Genomic DNA, 9,999 nt, shown 5'->3' with positions numbered 1-9,999 from the left:
TGCCATTAAATTCCTATTATTACAGCTACACGTAAAAAAAAATTCCGGCAAAATTACCGTACTTTATGATAATGGTATTTCTGGTAAAAAAAAATGTACGATATTTAGGCCATTCATTTGGTAATTTTTCCGCTCATATAGTAACGGTTTATGGGAATTCTGGTTAGCAAAATTATAGTTCTTATTACCATACATTTAGTAAAAAATACAAAACTAAAAAGAGGAATAAATGGTTTTTGATTCATTGCTCCAAGGAATTGTGATAAAATTGCCAAATTTTGTCGTATTTAGCAAATTTCATTGCATATTATAAAAATATATTTTATTGAGAATTTTACCAAAATTCTTACAAAAGCTCTTCGTTAAAAATTAGCCAGGCTCTTGGTGTGGCTATAGAGCCAGAAACATGGTAAATTGTTACCTATTTCAGTAGTTTTGACCATATTTTTTTTCTAAGGTCATGCAAGGGAAATATTGCAATACTAGATTTATAGTTGTGGACAGCTGTTTGATAATAATCTCGTTGTTCATTATATTAACTGAAATACTTTTAATGACGGAATGTATAATTACTTAGTTTAAAACAATTATCGCAGTCATCGATCAACTGTGTAATTGGACCTGTTACAAGAGGCCGATATAATGGAAAAATAGATTAAAGACTATGAATTTGTATATTTTTGTACTTTTAGCAAAATTGATGGTTCAATATTTAATCGTATTATTGGTATTTTTAGCCTTATTTTCCTAAAAATTTGTACTGCTATTTTAATAAGATGTTTAGTTGATTCCATTGTGCGTCTTTGAATAAAACACAGTAATATGTAATATGAGATAGAATTTTAGCAGTTTAAAAATATGCTAAAAATATTTCTGGAAATGCGTTTTGAGGTTTTGTTTCTGCTTTAAATGTCAATTTCAGTAAAATAAAAATTATTTGTAACAAATTTTATCTCGTTTATAGAACGGCACACAAATCTACTTAAATAGATAATCTATTAAAATAAATAAACAATACAACAAAAATAATGATTCGATATTGTATAAATGTATTAAAAATACTTATATACCATTTATTTATTTTCTATCAGCCTGTTTTCATCAAATGAAAAAAGTAATGAATAAAATGAATTTTGTCTTTAAGTAACTGAGGTTACTGGGTTGGAAAAAATATCAATTTTATTTTTTACCTTTTCATTTTTTTTCAGAAAAAATGAAGCTTCTAATTCCTCAATATTTTTATTTTTTTACAAAAAAAAACTTTACCTGCACATTTAGTGAATGTCACCAAGCATTAGTTGAATAAAGCTCTTGAAATGAATAATTCATAGAATTTTATCAAATTTTCCTTTAGTAATGATAAATGTTCGTTTCAGTTGACGTATCCTGTTCCACAGCAAATGCAAAGAAGAAAAATATTTCCCAATTTTTGGGGATTTAATGTAGGCGATTTCCATTTACATTTTGTTCATTATTTACTTTATCAGAAAATGTATTTCTAAATCATAAATTGCGTATAGGGAGTAAAGTAAAAATGTTATATTATCCTTTTTCGTTTATGTAAATATTTATTGTTTTTAAATTATATTTTACTGCAATATTAATATTTTATAGATAGTTCTTTTACTTCGAGGAATCAGAAAGAACATTTACTTCGAAACATTTAATAGTGAAAAGTGAATTTAATTTGAATTTGATACGGTTCATTCTTCAAAATTCAGGAAACATATTTTGTAAGTTTATTAAGTATATTAATTTTTTGTTTTCATAAAATTATTTGAAATTGAAAACTTGTCTTGGAATTTACATTTTTAAATTTTTTTTAATAAAACTAAAGATAAATTCCAGTAACTGAGTTGAATTTATTATAGATAATTTGATTAAAGCATATTTATTTTATTACAGACAGTATTTTCTATTTATATGAAGCAAAAAATTGAGATCTTTGGTTTCAATGCTTTTTTTTTCTCAAAAATAAACGTATATTATGCATATATTTTTTTATTTATTTTATAAGCAACAAAAAACGAAATATATACTTAATGTTAATTTTCAATATATTAGAAGGTAACTAGTTCATTTCTAGCTTTTAGCACTCTCTAGAGAGAGAACTTCATTACATTTTTCTTTCATATAAAGTTTGTAATATTTATTTATATTCAAGTATAGGCTTTAAAATTTCGCAATTTGATTGAGTTGTTGTGAGTCTTTTAATGTTATCATTCATATGTCATCATTCATATGTCATCATTCATATGTCATCATTCATATGTCATGTTCATTTATAATGCTACCATTCAATGTTTCTATCAATTTTAAGATGTTATCATCTTATTATTTATCAGATGTTACCTTTAAGATGTAATGTTATCATTCTCTTGTTGTTATTACTTTTGTTGATATTCTTTTGTTGCTGTTAGTACACGGATTATTTTACTCTGAATTATTTTTTCCGCTACTTTTTTGAAATATTTGTGCATTGAAAAGTTATAGGTTAGAGTAAATGAATGTTTAAATGTTATAAAATCTTGAAAAAGAAAAGATTTATCTCAAAAACATGTAGTCAGTATTTACATATTTCTACAAAATTGTACAAAGTGTTGGCATCTTTCAGTCTAATACTAAATAGTTTTTCCAAGTTTTATCGACCATGATGATGTTCTTGCATCAGCTTAACAATTAAACCAGCAGCCAGCATTTCGAGAATACGGTTGTCGTCGCCTTTATGATGATGAAAAGCCATTGCTGTGCCATGTTCTGAAATGATGCAACTCAGGGACAAAAAGGCCAGGACTGCAATGAGAAAGAGGCTTTTGTGGTTCATTTTTCCGCTCCCTGAAAATAAATTTCTGGTTTTTTTATTGTTGCAAATGATACTAAATTAAAAATAATTTAGAAAGTAGCTATATATTCTATTATATTTCATGAATTATTGATATAGTTATTTTAGGAAAGATAAAATTTTAAATTCTGAAAGGTAGTTAAGCTATAATTTGATCACTACGGAGTGCATTTTAGGTTTTAGGTTGGATATTAAATTAGTAAATGGCAAAATAATTTAAATTCTATGCTTATTGGATTCAAAGATTTTTTTTCAGGAAACAAATCCATTTTAATTTATAAAACATACATTTACGTTACAGATTTGAAGATTTATATACAATTGACATACAATTCATACATAATTTCAAATTAGTCTAAATAGTATTAATGATAGCTTGCTAATTCGAGATATGATTTGAAGTTTTGTTCTATAAATTTATGAAATTATGATGCTTTCAAGTTTATTAATTATACCAGGGCAAGAAACTTCAGCCAGAATAAAATTTTAGCTCCCAACTATTTTCACAAAAAAATGGGAACTATTTTTAAATTTTTAACAGGCGTAATTTAAAGAACTTTTTGGTAGTTAGAACTACAAAAAATGTAGAAACTGAAAACTGTGAAATAGTTCAAAATGTTATTATTCTGAAGAATGATTGAAAAACTCTTTGAACGCTCCTCACTCTTAACGGTTCCAGTATATGAGTCCATATCAATGGAAAGAACTTATATCTGTCTATTATGATAACACAAAAATCACTTATCAATTAAAGAGATTTTGGTTTAATTACACACTGTAGAAAGGAGTTTCTCAAAATTGAGCAAAATAGATCCGAAACAAAAAAGTAGTCAAATTTGTGACCGTCATGTAGTCAAAACTAAAACAAAATATACTCATTTTTGAGCAAAATATATAGTCTCGAAAGAAAGGTGGAGAAAGAAATGTATGAGAAAGATGATCGCCAACTGCCTGCAGGATTCAAACCTAGGACTTCCGGATTCTTAGTAGGATGCTTTAACCACCATAGCTGTTAGAAATGGCAGCCACAATGACACATCATGGCATACTAACTTCAATTCCCATGATATAAAGGGCTGCGATTTTAAAAATATAAAAATAGTATCCCAATAGTTCAATCAGGAGATTGGTAATTTAAATTTCACTTTTTATTTATTTCGCGATATCTTAAAATTTTTAAAGCGAATGGAATACATACAGCTTCCCAACTCTCATTGGACTGGTTTGTACTACTGTGATCGTTATGTTACAGCATCATATTATGAGCTCAGAGATTCTTGGTTCGAATCCTGCCGGCTGCCATCGAACGTGTCTCTCACACATTTTGCTCCACATCACTTCTGCGACTTGGCATCTTGTTCAAGAACGTATTTTTTTCTTGTTTTTAATAGTAATTTGTGAACCTCAGTTTGCGTACTTTTTCATTTCACTTTTGAAAAAGTCTCCAAAATATTAAGGGCGTCATTAATGCATACATTGCATATTTGAACATTAAAACACAAAATTTGTTTCTATCATATATCTATACATAATATATAAAGATTTCTCTTTTTCTGCTTCCCAATTACATAAATGCCATTATATTTATGCTAGTATAATTGTAAGAAAGTGAATGAAAGTATTTATTTAACGAATTTTAAGCACAAAAGTAAAAAAAGTATCCTGTCAGTCATTTATATACGAATAAATACGTTGAAATAATTTGCTTTACTTTTTGCTTTCATTTTAAAAGAGAATGCATTGTTTAAGGAAAATATCAATGTTTAAGCGTATTTCAGTATCACTTTAAAGAGAACCAGAAATTATATGATTACACTCACACTATGCAAATTATGATGTAACTCCCATCCGAATTTGGTATTGAAAAATTCTAAAAATTACTTAAATGTACTTCAGTATCAATTTAAAGAGAGCGAATCAGAAATTATATTATAAAAAGCACACTGTAAAAATTGTGACGTAACACCTATCCGAATCTGGTGAGCTCTAAATATTACCAAATGATAATTAATATAATTAACCAATTTAACTGTTTAAATGATTATTATATGTTTAACCCATTAAATGTTTCACTACACCAGGAACTATTCTTGGCTCTGTACTCTGAACATCTCAACTTACTCAGTACGTAGTACTTAGTACATAATACTTAATGAAACATCACTTTGGTGCAAAGTAATTGCCATCATTCAGCTGCACTTTTAAATCTTTTACAGTGTAGCTGAAGTTATCTTCATATTTAAATACTTGATTGAAGGTATATTTTTATATTAAAGTAATAATTACCAAGTTATTTATTCTTCAAAACTTAAAAATACTAATTAAATTATTATAACACGAAACAAAAGATACAAGTTTATGCTTTCGAGGTCAATGCTTTGATAAGGATCAAACTTCTTTAAACGTAAAGCAAAATTACAATTTTAAGTATTATTAATTTATAGTTACGCAGTATTAAACAGTACTTTCTTATTAGTTTAACATACTTTTTTTTACTTTAACATTCAATTATAATCATTTATGTCTTTAAATGATAACTTAATTTAGTTTTATAATTTTTATTATATAGCGAAACATTAGCTTTATACCTATTATAATAACATTGAAAAATATTTCTTGGTCAAAGGAAAAATAACACTCATCGTTAAAGAACAGTAATTTATCTTATACCATAAAACAGCATATTAAATGTTGAGACTTTTTTGGTAGAATAATATTGATCAGTACTTTTATTACTTAAATAATTTTTCTTTTTATTTAAGCTTAGAATTATAAAAATTAAAATTATAAAATTAAAACGCAATTTAATCATATTTAATATCTGTTATAATAAAAGAGTTTTAACTTAAACTACAAAACAAATTAAGCACATTAATTATTGGTTCTTTTTGGTACCACCTTAATTATTAGTTTTTTATTATTGTAAATGAGATTTCGTGACTGCAAAAGATTTTTATTTATACATAAAATTTTATAGAAATACCTTACCTATTATTTTATAGAAATACCTTATTTTATAGCATACCTTACCTACCTTACTACATTGTATAGAATACCTTACCTATTATGTTATACAATTACGCCATGATTTAATTTTTATGTTTAATTCTGTAAAATTATAAGGAAAATATTATGGCTGTAGATAAATAATCAAATTTAAAATTTGATTTTTACTTATTTTTTTAAATATTTTATATAGTAGTATAGAATGACATCTACCTCTTAGTATAGAATGACATCTGCGCACACACAAGTAAACCTGAATTGTATTACAAATTCAAAATGGTAAAATGACGCGTGGTGAAAAATAAGAAAATTGTGCAAAGTACGTGGGGACCCGTATTTATTTAAAGGACTCTCCCCCACCCTTTTAGTATTTTTAATTATCTGGAGAATTTTTTTAAAATTGCTTAAAAATTAAACAAAAATTAAAAATTAATTTATTAGATAACGATTACATAAAGTAAAGCTCAATTGAATGATTTTATTACTTAAATAATATTTAAAAATGTATCATTCTTGCACATTTGTATGTCAAAAATGTATATCAACAGATAAATGTTGTACGGTACCGCAGATTTGGAGAAAAGAATTGTTTTTTAAATTAATAGATATTTTAAGCTTAACTTAAGATTTTTTTATAACTAAAAGTTATTTTATGGTGTTTTAGAAATATATAAATAAGTTTCTCTTGTATTGATCTAATAATTGCTCTGATTATTCCATTGGAAAAGAAATTTAATTGAATATATATTTAGAAAATTGTTCTATATATATTTAGAATATATATTTAGAAAATTGTTTGTCTATAAAACTTTAGATTTTAATAAAGTATTTTTGACCAAAAATATGTAAAATTCTTGCTTTGAAATCGAAAATTCATGGTGATGTATTTTATTTTATGCATCTGAAAACAGAATTTTACAGATTATCTTTTAGTTTGTCGCTTTGGCCAAAAACAAGGCCCAGGCCAAACACTAAACTAATTTTAAGAGTTATTTTGCTCTTAAACCCACAAAGGGTGAATGTGACTTCTCCTTATTTTATGTACGCTTTGATCCAATTTAAAAATATTCTATAAAATTTTTTGATAAATTTGTAGGAATTTGATGTAAATAAGTCAGATTTCTGCTGTTAACGAATTTTAAATAAGTTTTTTTAGCTATAATTATTTTGAATTATTTTTGCAAATCATATTTAGTTAAGTTAAATCTAACATATTGTTCGAAGATGCAATCAAATGAAATTACGCGATTTATATTCTTTAACTATGAAGTAATATTATGTGTAATATATTCCACACATTTAATTTTTTTAATATTCTTGAAATTCTAGTTGTTAAGAAAATTAAAAAATAGTAATTAAAATAAATGCATATCATATTTTAAGCTAATCAATTTTTAATGCTTATTTAAAAAATGTGAATATGACACTTATTCTTCGTTAAAAGTTCCCAATAGTTTAATTTAAACTTGTTTTTTTTTTGCTGTTAAAATTTTGTAAGTAGATATTTATTCTTAAGGAATACAGAAATAGACAGGTTTTCCTAAAAAAATGTAGTTAAGTAAATTAGATTCATAAATAAAGCAGTTCATGAATGATGTAAATATTTAACACATCTTATTTTTTTAATCCCAACAAATAAAACTTCGCAGAACAAAAAATTTTGTTCTTTAAAATGAATAGAAAGTAATTTAAATCGGATTTCCTTTCGTCTAAAAATGTTCACAGATAACTTAATTTTAAGAGAACTCAACTCCTGTAAAGCTTTGATTAACTATAATAGAATTTCTCCAAAATGCTTTAAATGCATTGGTTTCTTAACCAAAAAAAATTGTGTGTTTGTTGCATTCTTTTGCTTCGAGGAAGAATGAAACAAACGCATTGTTTAAGAAAAAAAATAATAGTGTAATTTTTTAATAATAAATTGTAGTATATTATTTTTAAATTTTAAATAATATTAATAATTTTTATGTTTTAAATTATTTAAATAGATTTTACTTTTTAAATAATTTTTCAAAAGATTAAAACATTTATATGCTAAATATTACTTACTTTAAAGAAAACCCTACTCGTATTGAGAACTGATTGATTATGACCGAATCTGTGCGAGATGCCTTATATATAAAGGTTAAAAAAATACATACGATACCGATTACTTTCAGTTATCTTGATTAATAAACCCAGAAAAACCACATTGTTTCTGATTAGCTAACTCCTCCCATTTCAGCACCATCTAGATCAAGAAAACAAATCCCACGTGACTATAAAAATCACCTCCAGACAATGCCTAATGCATCTCCATAAGCAGAAATTAGTTCTTCGTACCACAAAACCCATCATGCTTGAAGATACACCGCAAAAGAGGGAAGTTTTTGGAGATTTCATTAAGTTCTTCAGTGAAATCAATTCTCAGGAACCCATATTTCCGTACCACCGAGGAATGAATTGATTTACAAAAGGAATATTTTATTTTTAGCCGCGTTCTTTACTTATCTGATTTTACATTTTGAGAACTTTTTATTTTTTCCCTCTTGCAGTCACTTAGATGGACTGATTTTTGTGAAATTTTGTGACGCTTTTTTACGACGTTCATTTGGTAATTGGTTTTGATTTTTAAAATAGGAAAGAGGCTTACATAATATAATTTTAGAAAAATATTATCAGTTGATTTTTAAGGTGTATGTACTCGTTAATATTTTTATGCATTCAAACTGTAGTAAAAAAACGCTGTATTTTAAATTGAAAAATAAAAATAAATAAAAACATCACTCAAGTGAGGAGCAGTTTTTATTCTTACTTCGGTTACAGTTATTATATTTTACAGGATCATTCTAACCTATCGGTCACGATCAGTTATTGATGTTACGATCAGTTCCTCAATTTATTATTTTCAATAATTTATTATTTATTATTTTATTTAGGATCTTTTTGTAGCTGATAACTTCTGCAGAACAGATAACATTCATTTCTTTCCAGACCACAAATAATTCCATTTTTCTTTGATTTTTTAAAATATTGACTGCGTAAAAATAGTGGTGTAATACTCTCCGAATATGATATTGAACAACCCAAAAAAATGTGTGAAGGAACACTTTATTACGGGTTAACACCAATTCGAGCATTCATATACGATTTGAAGGGTGTAGTTTAAATTGAATACTCTTACACAGAAATCTCGTGCTTTGACAAAAAAAATTTCACGAGAATTTTTTTCATTTACGAACATGCCACTGTTGGTGTTCTTTGAATATCAAGAAACGCCACGTAGAATATCACGATTAGTTTGCTTACAATCTGGCAAGGATTCTGTAATAAACTGGCAAGGATTTGTTTTCATTTTTATCGCTGCTTTTCATTCAGAAATTCGCTGTTAAATATGTGCGTATGATTTCAGTTATAAAAAAATAGAAAAATATTTGTTAATTTTTAAATATCTTAGAAATGTATTAACTGATTTTATAATTTATAATTTCTATCCGCTTCAATTTAGTAAGTTTAATTTGAGTTTGTTTTGATTCTCCCTTTGCTTCTCAGATGCTGAGTTTACAAACTAATTTTATTTTAAGACTAAGTGTGTATATATGCATTCAAAATTAATGATTCTTACTTTATATTGTATAGTAATAATGACTTTATCAACTCTGTATCTTATCTTATTGCAATAATAAATTTTAATGTTATTGAATAACAAAAATGGTGGGATCTATTTTGCACCAAGTAGTATAAGAAAGCATTTGTGTAATGAAAGATTAGATCCAAGAGCTATGCATGCTTCAATACACCACTTTGGTGTAAAGTAGTTGCCACCATTTTTTGGTTTTGAGATACACACATTTTTTTCTTCAGTTTATGTACTTAAACTATGCTAAATAAATGCTATAAATGATTGAATGATTCTGGCCGTTCAGTCGTGTTCAGTTATTGACGTCACGATCAGTTCTTTAAGTTATAGACGAGTATTGACGTTATTTTTTTTAACTGTTAACTTCGGTGGGCAGATAACGTTCATTCATTTGCAGACCACAGACAATTATTATTATTTTTTTAAATTTCTTTTTTAAAAAATTGAGCTTCAAATTACATTTACCATTTTGAATGTTCATGATTTATGTTAAATAAATGCTATTTGTATTTGAACTATGCATGTATGTACT

General features: G+C 26.1%; 1 long non-coding RNA gene across 1 annotated transcript; it reads right to left on the bottom strand.

The window, feature by feature from the left end:
• Positions 1–2,528: 2,528 nt before the first annotated feature.
• LOC147815745 (uncharacterized) lies at positions 2,529–8,409 on the bottom strand. The gene is made up of 2 exons (XR_015430837.1): positions 7,898–8,409; positions 2,529–2,835 (listed from the first exon to the last, which is right to left on the bottom strand). It is a non-coding gene; the product is annotated as an uncharacterized LOC147815745 (long non-coding RNA).
• Between the last annotated feature and the right edge of the window lie 1,590 nt (positions 8,410–9,999).

This window comes from Parasteatoda tepidariorum, chromosome 2 (genome assembly GCF_982258835.1).
Source record: "Parasteatoda tepidariorum strain Cologne lab strain chromosome 2, Ptep-v5.0, whole genome shotgun sequence".
NCBI lineage: Eukaryota > Metazoa > Arthropoda > Arachnida > Araneae > Theridiidae > Parasteatoda > Parasteatoda tepidariorum.
Note: the sequence above shows the minus strand (reverse complement) of the source record. Positions and strands in the feature narration are given on the sequence as shown.